A 25,118-nucleotide genomic window follows, 5' to 3' on the forward strand; every position below is an offset into this window, starting at 1 on the left:
GCACATTGGAAGCGTGTATTCGTCATCGCCATACTGGCGTATCACCCGGCGTGATGGTATGGGGTGCCATTGGTTACACGTGTCGGTCACCTCTTTTTCGCATTGACGACACTTCGAACAGTGGACGTTACATTTGTAAGTAGGCTGTTTAGGTTTTTATATTGGTAACGCCACGTAGCGCTGTGTATGAAAATCACTGGCTGTGCTGTGTGAAGTCTATGGCTGGTTAGCATTGTTGTAGTATTCGCTAATGTAGTGCTGGGCAGTTGCTGTTAACAGCGCGTAGCGTTGTGCAGTTGGAGGTGAGCCGCCAGCAGTGGTGGATGTGGGGAGAGAAATGGCGGAGTTCTGAAAGCGGATGTACTGGACGTGTGTCCATCAGAGACAGTAAATCTGTAAGACTGGATGTCATGAACCTCTATATATATTATGACTTTTCAACACTATTAATTTAAATGCATTGTTTGTTCTCTATCAAAATCATTCATTTGCTAACTATGCCTATGAGTAGTTTGTACCTTCCGTAGTTCGAATCTTTTATTTAGCTGGCAGTAGTGGCGCTCGCTGTATTGCTATAGTTCGAGTAACGAAGATTTTTGTGAGGTAAGTGATAGATGGAAGGTATAGGTTAATGTTAATCAGGGCCATTCTTTTTTAGGGATTATCGCAAGTCAGATTGCGTTGCGCTAAAAAATATTGTGTCAGTTTAGTGTTGATCATAATAGGTAAAGAGCGAAATGTCTGAGTGCGTTCAGTTCTGCTCAGCTGTTTGAAAATCAAATAATGTAAGAGGTTTATCAGCACAGTAATTCATTAACTTTTCGAAGGGGACGTTTCACATTTCAGATGTGTTACGACCTGTGGCTCTACCCTTCATTATATCCCTGCGAAACCCTACATTTCAGCAGGATAATGCACGACTGCATGTTGCAGCTCCCGCACGGGCCTTTCTGGATACAGAAAATGTTCGTCTGCTGCCCTGGCTAGCACATTCTCCAGATCTCTCACCAATTGAAAACTTCTGGTCAATGGTAGCCGAGCAACTGGCTCGTCACAATACGCCAGTCACTACTCTCGATGACCTGTGGTATCGTGTTGAAGCTGCACGGGCAGCTGTACCTGTACACGCCATCCAAACTCTGTTTGACTCAATGCCCAGGCGTATCAAGGCCGTTATTACGGCCAGAGGTGGTTGTTCTGTGTACTGATTTCTCAGGATCTATGCACCCAAATTGCGTGAATATGCAACCACATGTCAGTTGTAGTATAATATATTTGTCCAATGAATACCCATTTATCTGCATTTCTTGTTCGTGTAGCAATTTTAATGGCCAGTAGCGTATGTGAAGCAGCTTGGAGATACCACAGAGATGCTCTCATGCTTCCTACAGCCAACTGAACGAGTTTGAAAGAGGTCAGATTTTTGGCTCCCGATTGCTGGATGCCCATTGCAGAGAATTACCACGTAAGTTGGACGTACTGCATCAGTTGTGCAATGATGTTGGTATCAGTGGTCACATAAACATTCTCTGATTCTTAGACAAGGTTCTGGACGTCCACGCAGCACAGACGCCTGCCAGGATCGCCGTACTGCAAGGTCAGCACTGGCAGATCATACAGCTACCATGGCACAGATAAGAAGACTTGTGAGCCCAGACGTGTTTACCGAGCGAGGTGGCGCAGTGGTTAGACACTGGACTCGCATTCGGGAGGACGACAGTTTAATCCCGCGTCGGGCCATCCTGATTTAGGTTTTCCGTGATTTCCCTAAATCGCTCCAGGCAAATGCCGGGATGGTTCCTTTCAAAGGGCAGGGCCGACTTCCTTCCCCGTCCTGCCCTAATCTGATGAGACCGATGACCTCGCTGTCTGGTCACCTTCCCCAAATAACCCAACCCCAGACGTGTTAACTGTTGCGAACCGATTATTAACAGTGGGACTACTGGCACGCACACCTCTAGCCCGTTTCCCGCTCACGGTACAGCATCGACGTACACATCTTGACTGGTGCGTCAGAGGATAACTTGGAAGATGGACTGGCATGCGGTGGTCTTCAGTGATGAAAGCAGATTCGACCTGCAAGCAAATGATGGTCGCAGACCTGGTCAGCGCTGTCTCATAGATGACCCCACCTCAGGCCTTATGGTCTAGGATGCGATAAGCTACAGCTCTCATTCACCTTTGATGTTTCTGGAGGGGACGCTAACCAGAGCTCCCCCCCAGGGGGTCCACAACTCTTTTGTGGATACGTGAGTAGCGAGCACGGGACCCTGAGCTAATGTGGCCCTACTTCCTTTCCAGGCTGCATACCTTACTTTTCCGCATTCTTCCCTATCCCCCATCTTCGTCTCCCCCCCCCCCCCCCTCCCCTCACCTCTGGCTCTTTCCTTCCCTTTCTCCCCATCTGGGAGTATGGTTTGTGCCTATGTCCGGAGACGGACGCTTGTAAATGTACCGCATTCTTCCCCTTCCTTGCTTGTATGTCTTCATCCTTCCTTTGTCCTTCTCTTTTCCTTACCTCTTCTCTTTACCCTTTTCTCCGCTGCGGTGTTTGAGACCTCTCTTCTTTCCTTTCCCTTTCTATGTTTTTTCCCTTTCTCTTTCTTCCTCCCTGTGCGTGTCTGAAGGCCGACCCACGCATTTTTGTGCGTAGCCGGTGACGGGGTAACACGTAATTCCCCGCCCCGGGTAGACAGGTAGGACACGTCCGTACCCCCTGGTAATGGCCAGGCCCAGGGAGGGGTGATTACCCGAGCTGATACCTTCCGAAAGTGCCGATTGGTCCCTCCGTCCGTTTTTCGGGAGGTGTGATCTGAGGTGTGAACAATCACCTAAGGTGGGGCCGCCACAAGGGAGGAGCGCGCCATCGGAGACGCCGGTAATCATGGGGGATTCTTCCACAATGGTTTCCTCACCTTCCACTATGTCTGCTCACAAGCATAAGTTCACTGAGTCTCAGCCACAGACAGTTCTTCCATAGTTGCCACAGTTCCTTGTTGTTTCTCGGTCTGACGAAGGTCACGACTTCTCCATGGTCAACCATTTCATTATTCAGAAAGGTGTCGACGCAATTGCAGGTCCTGCAAAGTCTTGTTCCAGATTACGGAATGGCACCTTGTTGTTAGAAACAGTCAGTGCCCTCCAGGCACAAAAATTGCTGCGTACTTCACTGCTCCACACCTTCCCTGTCCGGGTTGAAGCGCACCGCACTTTTAATTCCTCGCGTGGCGTCGTTTATACACGCTCCCTCGATGGATTGTCTGATGAAGAAATTCAGCACTACCTATCTGACCATGGCGTAACGGCTGTTCATAGAGTTATGAAAAGGGTTGACATGAACATCATTCCAACCCGCACTGTCTTCTTGACATTTGACAGAGTTCAACTCCCATCGAAAATCAAAGCAGGCTATGAGATAATTTCCGTTCGCCCTTACGTCCCAAACCCTACGCGTTGCTATCGGTGTCAGCGGTTCAATCACACCAGCCAGTCCTGTTCCAATCCGGCCAAATGTGTTACGTGTGGCAAGGATGCCCATGAGGGTGCTTGTCCACCTCCATCCCCTCACTGCATCAACTGTATGGGTGACCACGCTGCTTCCTCTCGAGATTGCCCTGTTTTTAAAGACGAAAAGCTCATTCAGGAAATCAGAGTGAAGGAAAAGGTGTCGACCTTTGCTGCTCGAAAATTATTCGCCAGTCGACAGCCCACCGTGCCTCAGACAGGAAAATACAGCACTGTCCTTGCTTCTCCTCGGGCAACAAAGGAGGCGGCCATGCAGACTTGCGACCTCACCTTTAGTGCCACGGCCGTCAGATCAGCCAGTGCAGAGATCGCCTGTTCAACCTCACCACTTTCGCCTGCCCACTCTATGGCTCACCCTTCATTGGGTTCTGCTAAATCTCGAGCCCAAAAGTCAGACACCCGCACTTCCAAGAAAGAGCACACTCGTGAAGATTTTTTTACATACCCCAACTTTGCAACCATCGGTTCCTCCTCCATCTAAACATCATATTTCCAAGAAGGCTACTAAGAAACCCAGTTCATCTCCTTCTCCGCCAAGGCGTGTCCCATCTACAGCACCACCTGGCGGAAATCTCCCTCGGCCGACTTCTGTGTCGCCGAGGCGCACTGCTGGCGGCCGATCAACCGGCCGATAGCTGGTGGCAGGAGCTGCTCCTGAACAACCTATGAATCAGGATCTTCTGCCTTCGGCTGAATGCCATTCCATGCTGTCGGTCGCAAGCTCTGAGCAGTCGATGAGTTGACAGCAACCTTGGTCACATTCCTCCATTTTCTGTTCACCCTATGTCCATTATCCACTGGAATATCCGCGGCATTCGAGCCAATCGGGATGAATTGTCGATCCTCTTACGATCCTACTCGCCGGTCATCTTCTGTCTTCAGGAAACAAAGCTGCATCCCCATGACCACTTTGTCTTCCCCCATTTTCAGTCTGTCCGATTTGATCTCTGTTGAAGGCACTCCAGCCCATGGAGGCCTCATGATTCTTCTCCATGATATTCTCCATTATCACCCAATCCACTTAAACACTTCCTTCCAAGCTGTCGCTGTCCATCTTTCCCTTTCTGGATATACCTTTTCTCTTTGTACTGTATACATTCCATCGTCCACACCAATGGTACGAGCTGATCTCCTTCATCTTCTTGGTCAGCTTCCACCCCCCTGTTTGCTGGTTGGGGACTTCAATGCCCACCACCCGCTTTGGGGATCTCCACATCCATGTCCACGTGGCTCACTATTGCTAGACGTCTTCCACCAAGCGGATCTAGTTTGCCTCAACACTGGGGTCCCTACAATTTTGTCTGCCTCCACGACAAATTTCTCTGACTTGGACCTTTCGGTCGGTACTGTTCCGCTAGCTCGGCGCTTCGAATGGTTCGCCCTTGACGATACACACTCGAGTGACCACTTTCCATGTGTCCTTAGACTGCAGCCTCAACTGCCATATATGCGCCCCCGACGCTGGAAGTTTGCCCAAGCCGATTGGACACTTTTTTCGTCTCTAGCGACATTTGATGACCGTCACTTTCCCATCGTCGACGATGAGATCACACATATTACAGACGTTATTCTTACAGCTGCGGAACGTTCCAAACCACGCACCTCCGATTTGCCCCGGCGCCCCCCAGTTCCTTGGTGGAACGAGGCATGCCGTGACGCAATACGTGAGCGGCGACGTGTTCTTCGCGTTTTCCGCCACCATCCTACTTTGGCCAACTGTATCCGCTATAAGCAGTTCCGTGCGCGATGTCGTCGCGTCATCCGCGATAGCAAGAAGGCAAGCTGGAAATTCTTTATTAGCTCATTTAACACCTTCACTCCCTCCTCGGAAGTTTGGAGTCGGCTTCGACAGTTCTCAGGCGCGCCTAGTTTCTCCTCGGTCTCTGGGCTCACTGTCGCGCTTGATACATTAGTGGACCCCGTCGCAATTTCTAACTCATTGGGTCAGCACTTTGCTGAGATTTCGAGCTCTTCAAATTACCCGCCAGTGTTTCTGCCGAAGAAACGTGCAGCGGAATTGCGACATCTTGCTTTCTCCTCTCAAAATCGCGAAAGCTACAATACTGTTTTCTCCATGCGGGAACTCCAACATGCACTCTCTTCTTCTCGCTCCTCCGCCCCAGGACCGGATGGTATCCACGTCCAAATGTTGCTGCATTTACCAACCTATAGTCTGCGTTACCTCCTTCGCCTTTATAATCGAATTTGGACCGACAGTACTTTTCCCAGACGATGGCGGGAAGCTATCGTCGTTCCTGTTCCGAAACCTGGAAAGGACAAACATCTCCCCTCTAGCTATCGCCCCATTTCTCTCACGAGTAGTGTATGTAAGGTTTTGGAGCGTATGGTGAATTGCCGTTTAGCTTGGTGGCTGGAGTCCCGAAGTCTTTTAACACCTGCCCAATGCGGATTCCGAAAGCATCGTTCTGCAGTTGACCATCTTGTTGCTCTCTCCACTTATATCATGAACAATTTTCTCCGGAAACGCCAAACAGTAGCAATATTTTTTGATGTGGAGAGAGCATACGATACCTGTTGGAGGACAGGCATCCTCCGCACACTGTTCTCTTGGGGCTTTCGAGGTCGGCTGCCCCTTTTTCTTCGCGAATTTATGGCAGAGCGCACATTTAAAGTGCGGGTGAACACTATTCTCTCCCGCACTTTCTCCCAAGAAAACGGGGTACCCCAGGGCTCCGTGCTGAGTGTTGTACTGTTTGCCATTGCCATAAATCCTATTATGGATTGTCTCCTTCCTGATGTCTCGGGCTCCCTCTTTGTGGACGATTTTGCGATCTACTACAGCTCTCAACGGACCAGCCTTCTTGAACGACGTCTTCAAGGATGTCTCGATCGCCTCCACTCTTGGGGCATCGAAACCGGCTTCCGTTTTTCTCCCAGTAAGACCGTTTGTGTTAATTTTTGGCGACGTAAGGAGTTTCTTCCACCCTCCTTACATCTAGGACCTGTCAACCTTCCCTTTTCGAACGTCGCTAAATTCTTGGGTCTTATGTTTGACAGAAAACTGTGCTGGTCCTCCCACGTTTCCTATCTTTCGGCTCGCTGTCTGCGATCCCTCAACACCCTCCGTGTCCTGAATGGTACCTCCTGGGGAGCGGACCGAGTGGTCCTCCTCCGCCTCTATCGCGCCTTAGTGCGCTCGAAATTGGACTATGGAAGCATAGTTTACTCCTCTGCTCGGCCGTCTATTCTTCGTCGTCTCGACTCTACCCACAACCGTGGATTAAGTTTAGTGTCTGGAGCTTTTTACATCAGCCCTGTGGAAAGCCTGAGACTGCTGAACCTCCGCTGTACAATCGGCGAGCAGTCCTTCTGAGTCGTTATGCTAGCCATCTGTCTTCCATGCCTGCTAATCCAGCCCATGACATTTTTTTCGACGCCTCCTTTGATGTAGGGTATGCAGGCCGCCCCTCCTCCCTACTACCACCGGGAGTCCGCTTCCGTCAGCTGCTCCATTCTCTTTCCTTCCGCTTTCCTAAAACCTTCTTGACAACTTGCGGTACAGCACCGCCTTGGCTCCGTCCCCGGATCTGCCTGCTCCGTGACCTTTGTCAGTTTCCCAAGGATGGTACCCCTTCACTTGTTTATCGTCGGGTATTTTCTGCTCTATGTGCACAAATGACGGAAGCCACATTTATTCACACCGACGGCTCGAAAACATCGTTAGGTGTAGGGAGTGCCTATATTGTTGGCGACACCCCAAATCACTTTCGGCTTCCCGACCAGTGTTCGGTTTATACTGCGGAGCTTTACGCTGTTCTCCAGGCTGTCCACTACATCCGCCGCCATCAGTACGTTATCTGCTCAGATTCTCTCAGCTCTCTCCTCAGCCTCCAAGCTCGTTACCCTGTCCACCCTCTGGTCTACCGGATTCAGGACTGTCTGCGCTTGCTCCACCTGGGGGGCGTCTCGGTGGCGTTCCTCTGGCTCCCGGGACACGTTGGTATATGTGGAAATGAGGCGGCCGATATAGCGGCCAAGGCTGCAGTCTCTCTTCTACGGCAAGCTATTCAATCGATTCCCTTCGCCGATCTACGGAGCGTTTTATGTCGTCGTGTTGTTCTTTTATGGCATGCACATTGGTCGACACTTCCCCATAATAAATTGCGGGACGTGAAAGCTCTTCCTTGTGCTTGGACCTCTTCCTCCCGAACGCGTCGTCGGGAGGAGGTAATTTTAACTCGACTCCGGATAGGGCACTGTCTTTTTAGCCATCGACATCTTTTAAGCGGCGATTCTCCCCCACTCTGTCCCCACTGCTCTCAGCTGTGGACGTTAAGATACCTTTTAATTGAGTGCCCCTATTTTACTCCGTTACGCGCCCGTCTACGGCTGTCGCCTGATATATCGTCAATTTTAGCAGATGACACGCGCTCGGCCGATCGCGTTCTCGAGTTTATTAGTGCCAGCGAAATGACGTCAGTCATTTGAAGCTTTTTTTGGGGACAACCAACCCCCTTCTGTAGTGGATTTTTAAGCCTTCCTTCTGCTTTTAGTTTCTCCAATTTTTTGAGTTTCGTTCCCATTGCTGCTGGTTTCCATTTTCGGTTTTTTGTTGTTTCCTAAGTCACGGACCGGGCGCTAATGACCATAGCAGTTTTGCGCCCTAAAACAAAACAAAAAAAACCAGAGCTCGGTATGTACAGAAAATTGTTAGGTCAGTTATTTTGCCATTCTTGCAACAGGAAGGTGTTCTATTGTTCCGACAGGCTAATGCCCGTCCACACACTGTTCGCGGTGACCGAGCAGTTCTAGGCGCTTCAGTCTGGAACCACGCGGCTGCTGCGGTCGCAGGTTCGAATCCTGCCTCGGGCATGGATGTGTGTGATGTCCTTAGGTTAGTTAGGTTTAAGTAGTTCTAAGTTCTAGGGGACTGAGGACCTCAGATGTTAAATCCCATAGTGCTCAGAGCCATTTGAACCACACACTGTTCGTGAAACTTAATGAACTCTGCAAGACGTGCAGCGGCTTCTCTGGCCAGCGCGATCTCTGTACTTGTCTTCGATCGAGCATGTGTGACATACGATGGGACGAGAAGTGACTCTTTCAACTCGTTAGCCAGCAACTTTTACAGAACTACGTGAAAAGTTGGAGCAGAAGTGGAATAACATATTCAAGGACAGTATTCGCCATTTGTACGATGGAATGGACGTCAGAGCCAGCGCCTGCATTGCTGCCGGTGGAGGCTGCTCCACGTACTGATATGGGTGTTCCAGCATGGGTCAGTACCAGGTACCTCAGAACCGCTTGAGTTATTGATCTGTAAATGTAATCATTTCACGTACTCCATATGCACTGTTGCAACATTAAATATTGACTGGGGAAACCTCTAAAAGGATGTACAAACTTTTTTCGAATTGTGTACTTAATGATTGGCTGGGTGCAGTCCGTTAACTGCAATGGATTGAGATACCACCATTTATTGTATCCACTGTCGAATGGTAGCACTCAATAAGTAATAAAAGAATGGCACGAACTTCGAACGATACATCAACTTTCACGAATGCTTCGCTCTAGGACGATATTCACTACGTGCGAATTAATCTTCGAAATTCTTCGGACATGCGACCGTAAAACAGAATACATGACTTGACTTTTTCCAACCAGTAATTCCCGACCGACCACACCTGAGAACTTCTCATTAACGACTGCCGCGGTTGCGGGCGCCTAAGAGAAGCCACCGTAAAACTCATTGGCGAGACTAAAGATGAACAACCGCGCGATGTCGCAAACCACACAGGTTGTGAGCTGCTGTATCTATAGAGACGCAACAACCCTGACCCTACCCGGGCATCTACAGCAGTATTAGTGATCCACACAGGCCCGAATACACGCTTGTATTGGTTGTGAAATGAAAGGAAAAACTACTCCCGCACAGCCATGAAGGCCCAAAGGTACCGACTGGCCGCCGTCTCATCCTCAGCCCACAGGAGTCAGTTTCCTAGACCGGAGCCGCTACTTCTCAATCAAGTAGCTCCTCAGTTTGCTTCACAAGGGCTGAGTGCACGCCGCTTGCCGACAGCGCTCGGCAGACTGGATGGTCACCCATCCAACTGCTAGCCCAGCCCGACAGCGCTTAACTTCGGTGATCTGATGGGAACCGGTGTTACCACTGCGGCAAGGCCGTTGGCTAAAATGAAAGTAAACAGCCTCCGAATGTCATCTAGAGAGATTTCTCACCATGCTTGAAACGTACACTGTGACAGTCATGAACAATGCCTCCCAGTCATGCTCTATGGGTGGCTAATCACGGGATCCGGCAGGCCAGTCAAAGATGCATAAACATCTTAAAAATTCTGATGTTTCGTTCCTATCTCACAATTTTAAATAAAGCGCACTCAAAGTGGCTTGTTCTTGGGTAAAATTAATCGGTTTACTAGCGACAGTCAGAAACGCCGTTAATAAATAAACAACGAAAACGCAAAATTCTCCTAGTGAGGGTATTTTTTATTATTACTTTTCATTCCCTATTTTCGACCAGAAGGCTATATTCACTTCATGTCTGTCCCATATACGCGTAGCTTCGGCACACATACGAGACAGTAAGATTTTCAAATACTCGTACAATACCACAGTTTTAAAGTAGTGGATGAAAACAAATTAGCTATGTAAGCTACAATGTGATCAGATGAATGTGCAGGAAAAATAACCATCGAGATGGTAGTGCAAAAATTGGACTTTAATAACTAAACAACTAAAAACAAACCCTCCTAGTAAGGGTACTTTTTATTATTACTTTTCATTCCCTACCCCATAAAGATAGTCTGCTATTGGGGGACTACTTATCCAAATACCTGGCGAGCTGCTAGTTGCCAAAGATATTCCCAATTGGGGATATTTGGAACATAATTTACAGTTTACGGTATTTGCCGCACAAACCAAGCAAAGCCTCCTGGAAGCCTTGGTCAGATCGTAGGGATGCAAGCTATTTTTAATTTAACTCTGGGACGACACGTGCCAGACAAAAAGTATTCGTGTATTTATTCGTGTATTTACGATTATAGTCCATGACTTGCTCGACGTGTAAAACGCAGTAAAGGTAATTTTGAAGCTTGCTTCTCTGTCTCTGTTTCTACTTCAGACATAGGGAATTGTGTGTGTCCAAGTTCAACAAACTTATGTTTCTCAACACTTTATAGGTAGCATTTAGCACACGTTTAATTCATTAAAACCTGCTGTCCACACTGTCATCGGTACGGGAAGTTACATGCAATTGTTACCCATTCCAGATTCACGAGGCAGTAGGCAAAACAATAATATTGTTTGTTGGTTGTTGGTGTTGTGGTCTTCAGTCCAAAGACTGGTTTGATGCTACTCCCTTCCTCTGCAAGCCTTATCATCTCCGAATAACTACTGCGTCCTTCATCCTTCTTAATTTGCTTACAGTATTCACATCTTGGTTTCCTCTACGACCCCCCCGCCCCCCCCCCGAAACACATTTCCCTCTAATTTTAAGTTGGTGATCGCTTGATACCTCAAAGTGTGTCCTATCAGCCGATCCCTGTTTACAGTCAGAATGTGCCACAAATTTCTTGTCTCCCCGGTGATGTTCAACTCTTCTTCATTAGTTATGTGATCTACCCATCTAATCTTCAGTATTCTTCTGTAGCACCACGTTTCAAAAGCTTCTATTCTCTTCTTTTCCAAACTATTTATCGTCCATGTTTCACTTCCATACATGGCTACACTCAAGACAAATACCTTCAGATAAGACTTCCAGATATTTAAGTCTATATTCGATGTTAACACATTTCTCTTCTTCAGAAAAGCTTTTCTTACCTTTGCCAGTCCACATCTTGCATCCTCTCTACTTCGGCCATCATCAGTTATTTTCCTGCCCAAAAAGCAAAATCTATCTTCTACTTAAATTGTCTCGTTTCATAATCTAATTCCTTCCTGATTTAGTTAGACTACGTTCCATAACCCTGTTTTGCTTTTGTTGATGTTCATCTCATATCCTCCTCTCAAGACACTGTCCATTCCATTCAACTGCTCTTCAAAGTCGTTTGCTGTTTCTGATAGAATTAAAATGTCATCGGCAAACCTCAAAGTTTTTGTTTCTTCTCCCTGGACTGATTCCTACTCCACATTTTTTTTTGTTTTTCTTTTGTTTGTTTCGTTTACTACTTGTTCAATGTACAGATTGAATAACATCGGCGATAGGCCTGTCAGACTTCCTTTTCAACCACTCTTTCCCTTTCATGCCCCTCGACTCGTATAACTGCCATCTGGTTTCTGTAAAAGTTGTAAATAGACTTTCAGTCCCTATGTTTTACCCCCTGCTACCTTCAGAATTTCAAATAGAGTTTTCCAGTCAAAATTTTCAAAAACTTTCTCTAAGTCTACAAATGCTATAAACGTAGGTTTGCTTTTCCTTAACCTATCTCCTAAGATAAGTCGTATGTTCAGTATTGCCTCGTGCATCTACATTTCTCCGGAATCCAAACTGATCTTGCCCGAGGTCGGCTTCTACCAGTTTTTCCACTATTCTGTAAAGTATTCGTGTTAATATTTTGTAACTCTGGCTTATTAAACTGACTGATCTGTAATATTCACACAGATCAGCACGCTCTTTTTGGAATTGGAATTATTACAGTACTATTGAAGTGTGAGATTATTTCGTCTGTCTCATAAATTTTGCACAGCAGATGGAAGAGTTTTATCGTGACTGTCTCTCGCAAGCCTATCAGTAGTTCTGACGGGATGTCCTGTACTCCAAGGGTCTTGTTGCGACTTAGGTCGTACAGTTCTCTGTCTAATTCTCCTCACAGTATCATACCTCCCCATCTCATCTTCATGTACACCATCTTCCCGTTTCTATTAATGCCATCAAGTTCGCCTCCCTTGTACAGACACCCCCCCCCCCCTATATACTCCTTTCAGCTTTCGCTTCGCTGCTTCATACTGGTTTTCCGTCTGAGCTCTTGATACGAATTCAACTGCTTCTCTTTTCTCCAACAGGCTCTTTAATTTCCTGTAGGCGATGCCTATCTTTATCTTAGTGAAATACGCTTCTGTATCCTTCCATTTGTCCTCTAGCGGTTCCTATTTGGTCGTTTTGCACTTCCTGTCAATCTCATTTTGTAGAAGTTTGTCTTCCCTTTCGCCTGCTTCATTTTCTGCATTTTAATATTTTCTCGCTTCATTAATTAAATTCAAAACCTCCTGTGTTATCAAAGGATTTCTAGACCTTGTCTTTTTACCTATTTGATCCTCTAATGTCCTCAATATTTCATCTCTTGAAGTCACCCATTCGTCTTCTACTGCATTCCATTCCCCTGTTCTAGTCAATTGCTGCCCAATGGTCCCTCTGAGGCATCCAACAACCTCCCGGTTCTTTCAATTTATCTAGGTCCCTTCTTCTTAATTTCCTATTTTTTGCAGTTTGTTCAGTTTTAACCTAGAGTTCATAAACAATAAATTGTGGCCAGAGTCCACATCTGCCCCCTGGAAATGTCTCACAATTTAAAATCTGGTTCCTAAATATCTAACCATTACGTAATCAGTCTGAATCCTTCCGGTATCTTCAGGTCTCTTCCACGCTTACAGACCTCTTTTATGTTTCTTAAATCAATTTTCGTCTCTCTCAACTATATGAATAAGTTCTTTTATCTCATGATAAATTTCTTCAATCCCTTCATCTGCTGAGCTTATTGGCATTTAAACTTGTACTGCTGAGGTGAGTGTGTGCTTCGTGTCTGTCTTCGCTACGATAATGCGTTCACTATGCTGTTCATAATAGCTTATCCGCATTCTTATTTTCTTATTCATTATTGAACCCACTCTACCTGTATTACACCACGTGACTTTGTACTTACAACTATGTATTCATCAATATGTAATTTTTTTCTCAGATCTTTTCGAATTATTTTCATTTTGCAGCAGTATTCTCGGTTTGTTTGCCGCTACGTGAAGTAAAAGACGCATAGTCCAGATTTTTGTCTACTTCCAGACAAGTCCTTTTAGTTTGCTGTGTGTAGACGGTAGTATCATATCTCCACCCAAGTGGCTACTGTTATCTGTCAGGTAGCTCCTGGGGTACCGGGTCTCTACCGGCGACCGCGCACAAGTAAATGCGTGTAGTCAGCGATCCCGCCCTCTTGAAACGTTAATCGTGTCGGTGGTGTCGGCAACCCTGGTAAGCAACCGAGCAGCACACGTGACGTAATGCGCAACCACCGGAACTCCCGCCGGCCTCGTTGGGAAACGTCGGTCGCTTCTAGCTCCCTCTCCCCTCTGTGTGTGTGTGTGTGTGTGTGTGTGTGTGTGTGTGTGTGTGTGTGTGTGGCGCAAAAGTACGAGAACGTTAAATTTATTGGTACGTGATGTTCTCGCTGCACCATAACTGATCCATTAAATTTCTGGAGTGCAGCCACATAAACTCTCTTCTTCTTCTTCTTCTTCTTCTTCTTCTTCTTCTATCTGCCTTATATCTTTAGAATATCTTCAGGGTGAGCCAACAGATAGAAGGCTACAGTACTCGTTCGTCCTTTTGCAGGTTTTCATCATATTTCTATAGATTGAGGTTTTATATAAGTACTCTGAAAAGGATTTTGCTCAAAAAAATTTTTTTCGAGCATTTAAAGAGCATTTTCCTACCACGTGTGTTCATGTGCCACGCCCACTTTTCTGCCACCCACTTTTCTGCCACCCACTTTTCTGCCACCCACTTTTCTGCCACCCACTTTTCTGCCACCCACTTTTCTGCCACCCACTTTTCTGCCACCCACTTTTCTGCCACCCACTTTTCTGCCACCCACTTTTCTGCCACCCACTTTTCTGCCACCCACTTTTCTGCATATATTTTAGATCTTTATATTGCACGTTAGGGATTTTTTTCCCGAGTGTGTTGGCTATCCTTGGAATGCAACGGTCGGTATTCTGTTGTTCCTGCTGTTTGTAAACAACACGGTTTCAAACACGTGGTTAGTTTGGTTCAAGTGTGATTGCGAGTAGTTGTTATACTTACGTTTGCAGTGCTTGTTTACAAATGTACTCACCTCTTTCACAGCTATTTATATAGAAGCTCCTGCAAGTTAAGCCTATTCATAACGTCCTCTACTGGTGATAAGCCATGTCATGGATTGTGTCCATCAGGAGACAATTCGTGGTGCAAATACAGTAGAGCTCAGGCAACTGGAGAACCTTATTCTCACTAGCATTCTCTTCCTGCTGCTGTTGTTACAGCAATTAAACGTATTTTCAGAGACTTGGCTCATTCTGATCTTCTAAGGAAATGTCTGCATGGGCAGACACAGAACTCAATGAATGTTTCAACAGCATAATTTGGAACCACCTTCCTAAAACTATATTTATAGGCATGCATACAATGAACCTAGGAGTTCATGGTGCTGTTATTACATTCAATTGTGGTAATATTGGAAGTGTTGGGTACTGAAAAAGCTGGGAATTAATCCTGGTGAAAATATGATCACTGGGCTGCAACATTGCGATAAAATGAGGATAGCCGATGCAGACAGGTCTGCATCTAATATGGCCAAGAAAGCAATACATACATCCAGGAAGGAAAAAAAAAGAAGCTGGAAGACCTGCTAGAGGCCAAAGAAGGGCCATCATATGCATCAGGACAGTTTTAATTAACTGTAAGTAACAAATTTCAAAAGTTTTTTTCTTTAAAATCAATTTCCCGCAAACTAAAATTTTCAGTACATATGCCCCATTATATCTGAAACTATCATAAATAAATGAACGAAATTTTCAGAGACTCTGCATAACACGAAAAGCCACCTCTGGTACTACATTCATTAATATTACCCCATTAATAAGTTCGCAAAAAATATTTTCTGCTGAAAAAGCTTAATATTTTTTGTTAATTTTTAAATAGTATTTCTAAAAAAACTATAAAATAGATAAAGTAGATTTTAGTACAGTTGACTCTATTAGCATCATGTAACATACAGTGAAAATATTAAGGTCTTGCATCAAATAGATTTTTCAGAAATGGGTCAAATACTTGCCTAAATTAACATGGGTTAGATAGGCAGGGTGTGGTCCCCTTAAACCACAAATTACAGTTGGGCAAACGATACTCTCGTCCGAACGAGCTCGAGAGTCTCACTTCCTTGAGGTACTTGGAACACTACTTCCGCTTACAGGATGACGCCACCTTAACAAGCAATATACTGAGTTAAATTTGCTAAAAGCCCTTAATACAGTCTCGTGCCCTTCCCAATATTCCTCAAACATATTTTCTTTTCTGGTCGATTGTGCGGTGCTGTATCAAGGGCTTTACACAACACTGTGAAACGTGTACCATAAGAAACCAAAGATGGCATTTCTGACCAAGAGAAGTCTACTGTTATCAGACAGGTCTTAACTTGAGGAAGAAATTTCGAAGGATGCACTTCTGGAACACAGCATTATATGGTAGTGAGTCATGAACAGAAGGAAAACCGGAACAAAAGAGAACTGAAGCGTTTGAGATGTTGAACACTAGGTGGACTGATAAGGAATGTGAAGGGTCACCGTAGACTCAGGAGGAAAGGAACATACGGAAAACACTGACAAGGAAGACGGAGGGGGTGATAGGACATGCGTTAAGAAATCAGGAAGCAACCTCCATGGTACTAGAGGGAACTGTAGAGGGTAGAAACTGTAGGGAAAGACAGATATTGGAACGCATCCAGCTAATACCTGAGGACGTAGGGTGCAAGTGCTGCTCTGAGATGAAGAGGTTGGCACAGGACAGAGATTCGTGACGAGCCATATCAAAGCAGTCAGAAAACTCAACTCAAATTTTTAAAAAATCTACAACAAACTCTTGTTCACTGTAGGTCTGTTCTTCTGCTCATGTGTGTACACAATTTCTTACTTCTGTAAAGTCTTGAATAAACAATGCGTGTGTGGGACGCGTGTGTACACAGCTTAACTTTTCGTAAAGAACAACTTTCTGTTGCTTCAAATTTGACGCCTTTACCTTCAAAAACAGTACACAATCGTTTTTGGTGAGGCCACAGTGAAGTTCAGCATTGTTTACAGTTCAGGATGTAAGCTCCCTAATTTATCGTCGTGAGCAATTAACGCAGTAGATAAACATCCAAGTAGAGCACTTAAAATTTCTTTGCCAGCTTAGAGGTTGGGCACCAATCGCAATAGGGTGGACACTTCAGTGAGAACGATCGACAAGTTGACACAAATTTCTCCACTTATTCTGTCGTAATACTTACTGACATAAAGTTTCAGATTATTCAGAAGTCTAACAAAATACACCGTGAGCTATCACCCTGAATCTATCGATTAATACTGTGGCATCTGATATTTCAATATAACGGTATCGATATGTGACATGCGCACTGCCACACTTACGCCTTACTAACGTGGAAGCGAACTAGAGTGTGTGTGTCTGCGCAATCTGAACAGCGCTACACACAGCCGCTATAGCGTTGCGCATAATTGCGTAGTAAGTACAGGTTTACTGAATGTTACCTGTGTAATAAATGACCATTTTCATCAGTCCAGAAATGACTATCATGGCAGCTGAAAACAACATCACAGCTGAGAGACCTCACGTGAGAAAATTTTCTGTTTACATTATTTCGGCTGAGCACTGTGCAGCTCCCCCAAACATTTAATGCACCTCTTAAAGTTCATGTAACGAGTTATGGCCTCCTTCGACAAAATCTGTCCGCCTATGCGCTCACTATTCCAACGTTGTGGCAGCAAGTAAGATGTCACTGGTCATTTTATGCAATTGCGACCCATAACTTAATAAAGGATCCATTGGGAGAATCTGACGAGTGCTTACAATGTGGTGCAGAAAAGGCTCGTAGAAGCGGAAGAGAAACTGGTTTGTGGGATCTTAGGTGCCTGTCTGCTGTACAACGGACCCTGTTGACACTACAGTGTTAGACAGTTATGCGCAATTGTAATGCAGGCATTGATACTTCGTCGCAAATTTCGGTTCTGATTAACTGACTGACTGCAGACTGAAGCTACTGTCACCAAAGTACATCTCGCGCAAGGACCGCAAAGATGATAAAAGAAATCAGGGCTCGTATGGAAGCATACAGACAGTACACTCCATTTGCGAGTGAAACAGGAAAGGGAATGACTAGTAGTAGTAGTAGTAGTAGTAGTAGTAGTAGTGGTAAGTACACTCAGCCACGCACAATGTGGCGACTTGCGGAGTACGCATCCAGACATGTAGAAAAGCATTTCTCTTGTAATCTGATAGTCTTCCTTCGCGTCCTCTCTGGGGCCAACATTGATGTTTCATTAGAGAGCACACTCCATCGTTTATGTATTTATGGGACACATTCTTGGACATACACGTCCCTGCTATTATTAGAGAAACAGGATGCAGAAGGTTACAGTTGGACGCTTGAGTAACACAAAAAGGGCCGCCGTGTCGATATGGACCCATTACTATTATTGCTCTGTTTTTGCTCTAGCATTTTATTTGAATCAGGAAGCAAAATAGTGTGGCCGAGTGGTTCTAGGCGCTTCAGTCTGGAACCGCGCGACCGCTACGGTCGCAGGTTCGAATCCTGCCTCGGGCATGGATGTGTGTGATGTCCTTAGGTTAGTTAGGTTTAAGTAGTTCTAAGTTCTAGGGGCTGATTACCTCAGAAGTTAAGTCCCATAGTGCTCAGAGCCATTTGAACCATTTTTTGAAAGTTTAGGTCAGATACATTCGTCGTAAGAATTATCAACTTTGGGACACAAATATCAGTACCGAAATTTATTTTGCATATATTTATTCACTGATGTCCTACGGGATGTTATTCTGGGGTAACACCACACATTAGCAAGAAGTATTCGTTGTACAAAAGAAAGTAATATTAGAATTCTGTCTCGAGTGCACACATGTAAATCTCGCAGGCTTCTATTAAAACAATTAGTAAGATTATAACCACAGCCTCGCACTTCATTACTCGCTCATTAAATATGTTGTCAGCAATCTATTAATTTTCAGAATCATGGAAATTTTCACCAGTAAAATACCAGAAGGAAAAACAAGCCAGGTGCGGGTAGGACTCGCGTAATCTGAAGATTCCGCACAAACTTAATTGTATACAGACATTCCCTAAAAATGATCTAAATTTACCTCTAGTGAATCTAACTTTGGCACGGAAAGGAGTATAGTACTCAGCTACAAAATTCTGATGATCTACCCACTGAAATAAAATGTCTGACAGACAGCAGAAGTATTTTCAAATGCAGATTAAGGCTGTTTCTCTTTAATAACTCCCTCTATACCACTGACGAATTCGTGAATAAAAGTAGCCAATTATTTTTTTAACCATCAGTGTTCTGATTGGTTTTATGCGACCTGCCACGAACTCTCGTCCTTTGCCAACATCTTCATCTCAGAGTAGCACTTGCAACCTACGTCCTCAATTATTTGCTGGAGTATTTCAATCTTTGTCTTCCTCTAGTGTTTATGCCCTCTACAGCTCCTAGTAGTAACATGGAAGTCACTCACTGATGTCTTAATAGATGTCCTGTCGTCCTGTTCCTTCTCCTTGTCAGGGTTTTCCACACATTCCTTTCGTCCGACTCTGCGCAGAACCTCCTCATTCCTTACCTTATCAGTCCACCTAATTTTCAACATTCGTCAATTACAAACTTTTAAATGGTCGGTGTATAACTGACGAGTCAAAACATTGTGACCACTTTTGGAACGCAACGCAGCACCCGTCCTGCATGGCATAAAATAGTAAATCGTTGGTAGGTTTCCGAAGATATATAGTCCAGATATGTACGCGCAGGTCACAAGCAACACTCGTAAATTACGGGCCGGTTATTTGTGGAGTCGTAGCTGGCATCCGATAGCATCCGACATGTGTTCCATCGGGTTCAGATCAGGCGAAGTTGGTCCGTAAAGAGATGAACTTGAGTTCACTGTCACGTTCCTCAAACCACTGTAGCACGATTTTGGGTTTGTGGCAAGGACGATCTGCTGGAAGATGCCATCGCTGTCGGGAAAGTCATCATAAATGAAAAGATGCAGTGCGGTCCGCAGTAACGCTCACGTAGTCTACAGCCTTCATGATATCTTCGATTACCACCACCGGTCCATGGAAGCCCAGGTGAATGTCCCCACAGCATAATACTGTCCCCCACCGGCCAGTGTCCGTGGCGCAGTGCACGTTTCGAGCAGGTGTTAGTCTGGATGACGGCCAATTCGGACCTAACAGTTCACGTGGTGTAACAAGAAGTGTGATTCATCCGACCAGGCAACACATTTCCAAATTACTACTTTCTCGGACGTACTGCAGCCTAAACTGACGATAGGGGTCTCTGCTGCTGTGCCCCATATTAAACACTGTGCGCCGAAAGATGTGCTCCAAAACATTTGTGCCAACATCAGCGTTGTACTGTATCGTCCGAAGTCAGAGATCGCCGACTATCCTACTTTATAGAGGGGAAAATGCTTCTACATCCACGTTCTTTGATGAGGCGTCTATGTCCTTGTCGCTCAATCGCGGTTTCAGCGTCGATCAATCTGTTCCATAGAAGCTGACAATAGTAGCACAACAGCGGACCAAATTCGCCATTTCCGAGATGCTCTTTCCCAGGCGCCTGCCCATAACAATCTGACCCTTGTTGAAGTCGCTTATGTCTCTGGATTTTCCCACTTGCGGCCTGTATTTTCACTGGAATGATTCCCCATTCATCTATGCTCTGCTTATACAGGGTGATTCAAAAGTAACTGTAGACACTTCGTAGGACTAATGTATGCGTCACAATAAGAGTAACATGTTAAATAACGTTTTGTCTGAAATTGCTTATCTCCGAGTTATGATACATAACGTCATTTGTAGTAGGCATTACATTATGGACCAGTACAGGCTTTTGGCGTGTTGTGTTCGCCTGCGTTTCGGCTGGTGTTGCTTTGTACATCCTTCTAAACTGGTCGGTTGATTCTGGCACGAGACGCCTTTATTTACTTGACTTCAGTGTGGTGCGTTGTAATCTATGGGGCTGTTGTAGCGTAGCGGCAACAGACTCACTATGTACTTTTATTCTGCCCGTAGTTCATAGGCTGCAGTCGTTGTGTTCAATACGATGCCATAATGAAACGGTAAAAAATTTAAATGTCGTGTGAATAGGGCCTCCCGTCGGGTAGACCGTTCGCCGGGTGGAAGTCTTTAGATTTGACGCCACTTCGTCGACTTGCAGCCGTTGGGGATGAAATGATGGTGATTGGGACAACACAATACCCAGTTCCTAAGCGGAGAAAATCTCCGACCCAGCCGGGAATCGAACCCTGTCGCGCTGACCACTCAGCTACCGGGGGGCGGACAATGAAACGGTGAATACACGGATATGCACCACCTTTACGGCGCAGCAGAAGGCAACACACAAGCAGCAAGATGACGATATATGGAAAAGTTTCTAGCCGGGAATCGAACCCTGTCGCGCTGACCACTCAGCTACCGGGGGGCGGACAATGAGACGGTGAATACGCGGATATGCACCACCTTTACGGCGCAGCAGAAGGCAACTCACAAGCAGCAAGATGACGATATATCGAAAAGTTTCGAAACAGAAGAGTGCCAAACCATCATTTTCACAGCTGTGGAAAGGCGTTTAAGGGAATATGGCATTCGTGGTGCACCACGATTAGGTCGGCTTAAACGTATCTTGGGAATGGTAGATGAAGATCCGACCGTAACTACAGGCCGCCTAAGTGCCACTGCAGAGATTTCTCAATCAACTGTATGGCGCCTGCATCGGAGACAGCAATTCCACCCATTTCACCTGCAGAAGGTACAGGAGCGAACACCTGTAAACTACTCTGGACGTCAGGATTTGTCAGTGGTTACTCGAGCGCCATGCTGCTGGTCCACTGTTTGGTCGTGGGGTAGTGTTTATGGATGAGTGCCTCTTTGCCCGCGCGGATATCGTGAACACTGATAACATGCTCACGTGGGCGTATAAGAATCCTCCCGTAAATACAATACGAGGATTTCAACATGGCTTTGCCCTGAATATTCGTGTGGTATAGTGGACAATAAGTTACTCGGACCGCATTTTATTTCACAGCGCATGACTGGCGGAGTCTGACGACAGATTTTTGAACATGGGTTGGGTGGTCTGCTTCATGACGTCCCAATCGCTGCACGAACCAACTTGTGGTTTATGCACGACGGTGCCCCTGCACATTTCAGTCGGGAGGCAAGAAGTCTCTCATAGTTGCTTATCCGATGTATGGATTGGTCGTGCAGGGGCGGTTACTGGGGCGGCCAGATCTCCGGATCTAAACCCCCCCCCCCCCGCCCCGCCCCCTTGACTCACATTTTTTGGGGACGTGTCTAGGAGCTCGTGTTGGTGTTGCAACTGGGAATTTAGTGCAACTACAGCAACCTAACTGAAAATGGTTGTGCAACTGTGGAGAACGAGACAAACGGGCACCTCAGCATTCAGAGAGCGGTAAGATGTCGAGTACATCACTGTCTTCGACTAAGTGGACATCATTTTGAACATATTCTTAGGTGAATGTACAATACGTAGCTGTATTGGTTTCTGGGTAATTTCGTGTCGTTGCTTTCTGAGGAGGATTATTTTTGTGATGCACTTGTCATCCCTATTCTACTGCATAACACTGAAATACAGCAATTTCAGACAAAACTTTTTGGCTCAACACGTGTGTGTGTGTGTGTGTGTGTGTGTGTGTGTGTGTGTGTGTAAATATATCGTAATTGCTTAATATTTTGTGCCTCTGACACGCTCCAAATCATAACACGTTTATCGTGACGGACCGATGGAACAAACAGAAAGCAGACTGGGAAGTTCACCCTGGTATAGTTCAGTGATCGCATTACGGTGCGAGGTGCTGTTTGTTGTTATTCCTTGGCGTTCTCTGCTTGGGCAGAAGAGTCGACGTCCTTGCTGCGTCACGCTTCGCCCGGCGCCAAAACTTTGCATACAAACAGCTGCTTATTCGGCAGCCTGAGGGCCCTCGAGCGTTGGCCGCGTCTAGTTACGCTACAAGGGCAGCGCGGTGACCTCTAGCTGTTGCAATTAGGCCTGGGTACAATGCACGTACCAATGACACGGCAGAGGGGGGGGGGGGGGGGTTCGGCGCGTGTGAGGCATGCGCTCCAATCAGGCACCCTGTAAGTTGTGAGCGCACAGCTAGAAGCGCAAGGCAGACTGTCAGCCGGGTCAGCCACATAATTTTGTAAGAGCGACGCAGTTCTCTTCTGTTTTGTCGCCAATTTTTCTTCCTCCTTATCCCCTCCCCCTCCCCCCCCCCCCTCCTAAACGGAAAGAGAGTGTTGTGTTAAGATATGCATTCTCCTTTTCAACCAAATTAGGAAATACAGTTGTTTACTGTCTTTATTGGTTTTCACTGTGATGCTGGGAATTGGGGGAGAGGGTGGCATACCCCTCCCAATTTGGGAAATTATCCTAGAAGTTGTGGTATTCACGTTTCAGCCGGTGTAAACTTCCAGAAACCCTGGGCAGAGCTGCTGCTGGTGATATAGTTCACCAGCGCCAATACTGACGATGATTCCATCTGGAAGGGCGTCTGACTCCAATCCATTCAACCCTTCACCGAGCGAGATGGCGCAATGGTTAGACACTGGACTCGCATTCGGGAGGACGACGGTTCAATCCCGCGTCCGGCCATCCTGATTTAGGTTTTCCGTGATTTCCCTAAATCACTCCAGGCAAATGCCGGGATGGTTCCTCTGAAAGGGCACGGCCGGCTTCCTTCCCCATCCTTCCATAATCCGATGAGACCGATGACCTCTCTGTCTGGTCTCCTTCCCCAAAACAACCAACCATTCAACCCATCTGTCAGAGATTAACCAGTAAACCTCCGATTCTTTAAAGAATCGAACTCCCGTCTGATTACCCTACAAATGAGTTAATGGATTAAATACTGTACGTGACGTTAAGCACGTGAGAGAAAAACTTTAGAAAAGGTTTAGAAAAGATTTGAAATTATTTGAAGTTAGCTGGAACATTTTCAGTGGTCTCATTATTAAACACTAAGTGAGTATAACAGAGTAATTTGCGCTGCGCCCATCTCAACGATTATAGCTGATGACGCTGTGGTGTGCCGGTAGGTGTCGTCGTTGAGTGACTTTAGGAGCATAGATGATGACATAGAAAGCGTTTCTAGTTAGTGTGATAAATGACAGCTTGCTCTAAATGTAGAAAATGTAAGTTGATGCGGATGAGGAGGAAAAACAATCGTGTTGCGTTCAAATACAGCATTAGCAGGGTGCTGCTGGACACGTACCCATCGATTTAATATCCAGGTAAAAAACTGCAGAGCGATACGAAATGGAATAAGCGCGTCAGGTTGGTAGTAGGAAGGAGAATGCTCGACTTCCTTTTATTGGGACAATTTTGGAGAAAGTTCAATTCCTCTACGAGGGAGACGGTGTATAGAACGCTAGTGCGACTCATTATTGAGTGTCGTTATGTGCTTGGAATCTCCTCTCCTCCCTCCCCCCCCTCCCCCCCCCCCCCCAGGTCCGATTAAAGGATATCAAGCAATTCACAGGTGTGCTGCTAGGTTTGATAGCGGTAGGTTTGATCAGCCCGGAAGTGTTATGAGGATGCTTCGTGAACTTAAATGAGAATCACTGAAGAGGAGACTACGCTCTTGCCGCGAGGCACTGCTGCGGAACTTTATGGAAAGTGCATTTGAGGCCGACTGCAGAACGATTTTACTACCACCGAAGTACATTTCGCATAAGGACCACGAAGGTAAGATAAAAAGGGGCTTGTACAGAGGCTTTTAGGCGATCGTTTCCTCGTTCTGTTTGCGAGAGGAACAGGAAAGAAAATAACTAGTGCTGGTTCGTGGCGCCCTCCGCCATTCAACGTGCGGTGGCTGGCCGAGTGTGTACGTAGCCTAGATGCAGATGACGTCATCTCGTGGGCGATCGTTTCCTCGTTCTGTTTGCGAGAGGAACAGGAAAGAAAATGACTAGTGCTGGTTCGTGGCGCCCTCCGCCATTCAACGTGCGGTGGCTGGCCGAGTGTGTACGTAGCCTAGATGCAGATGACGTCATCTCGTGGGCGATCGTTTCCTCGTTCTGTTTGCGAGAGGAACAGGAAAGAAAATGACTAGTGCTGGTTCGTGGCGCCCTCCGCCATTCAACGTGCGGTGGCTGGCCGAGTGTGTACGTAGCCTAGATGCAGATGACGTCATCTCGTGGGCGATCGTTTCCTCGTTCTGTTTGCGAGAGGAACAGGAAAGAAAATGACTAGTGCTGGTTCGTGGCGCCCTCCGCCATTCAACGTGCGGTGGCTGGCCGAGTGTGTACGTAGCCTAGATGCAGATGACGTCATCTCGTGGGCGATCGTTTCCTCGTTCTGTTTGCGAGAGGAACAGGAAAGAAAATGACTAGTGCTGGTTCGTGGCGCCCTCCGCCATTCAACGTGCGGTGGCTGGCCGAGTGTGTACGTAGCCTAGATGCAGATGACGTCATCTCGTGGGCGATCGTTTCCTCGTTCTGTTTGCGAGAGGAACAGGAAAGAAAATGACTAGTGCTGGTTCGTGGCGCCCTCCGCCATTCAACGTGCGATGGCTGGACGAGTGTGTACGTAGCCTAGATGCAGATGACGTCATCTCGTGAACTGTG

At 46.3% G+C, this 25,118-nt stretch overlaps 1 protein-coding gene and 1 pseudogene across 1 annotated transcript in view; one reads left to right on the forward strand and one right to left on the reverse strand.

Annotated features, from left to right (window-relative positions):
* The window catches only part of LOC124595271 (fat-like cadherin-related tumor suppressor homolog), a 328,958-nt gene that overhangs the window by 153,144 nt on the left and 150,696 nt on the right, over positions 1 to 25,118 (forward strand). The window lies entirely within an intron of this gene.
* LOC124597428 lies at positions 9,557 to 9,674 on the reverse strand (annotated as a pseudogene).

This window comes from Schistocerca americana, chromosome 2 (assembly GCF_021461395.2).
Source record: "Schistocerca americana isolate TAMUIC-IGC-003095 chromosome 2, iqSchAmer2.1, whole genome shotgun sequence".
In the NCBI taxonomy this organism is placed as follows: domain Eukaryota; kingdom Metazoa; phylum Arthropoda; class Insecta; order Orthoptera; family Acrididae; genus Schistocerca; species Schistocerca americana.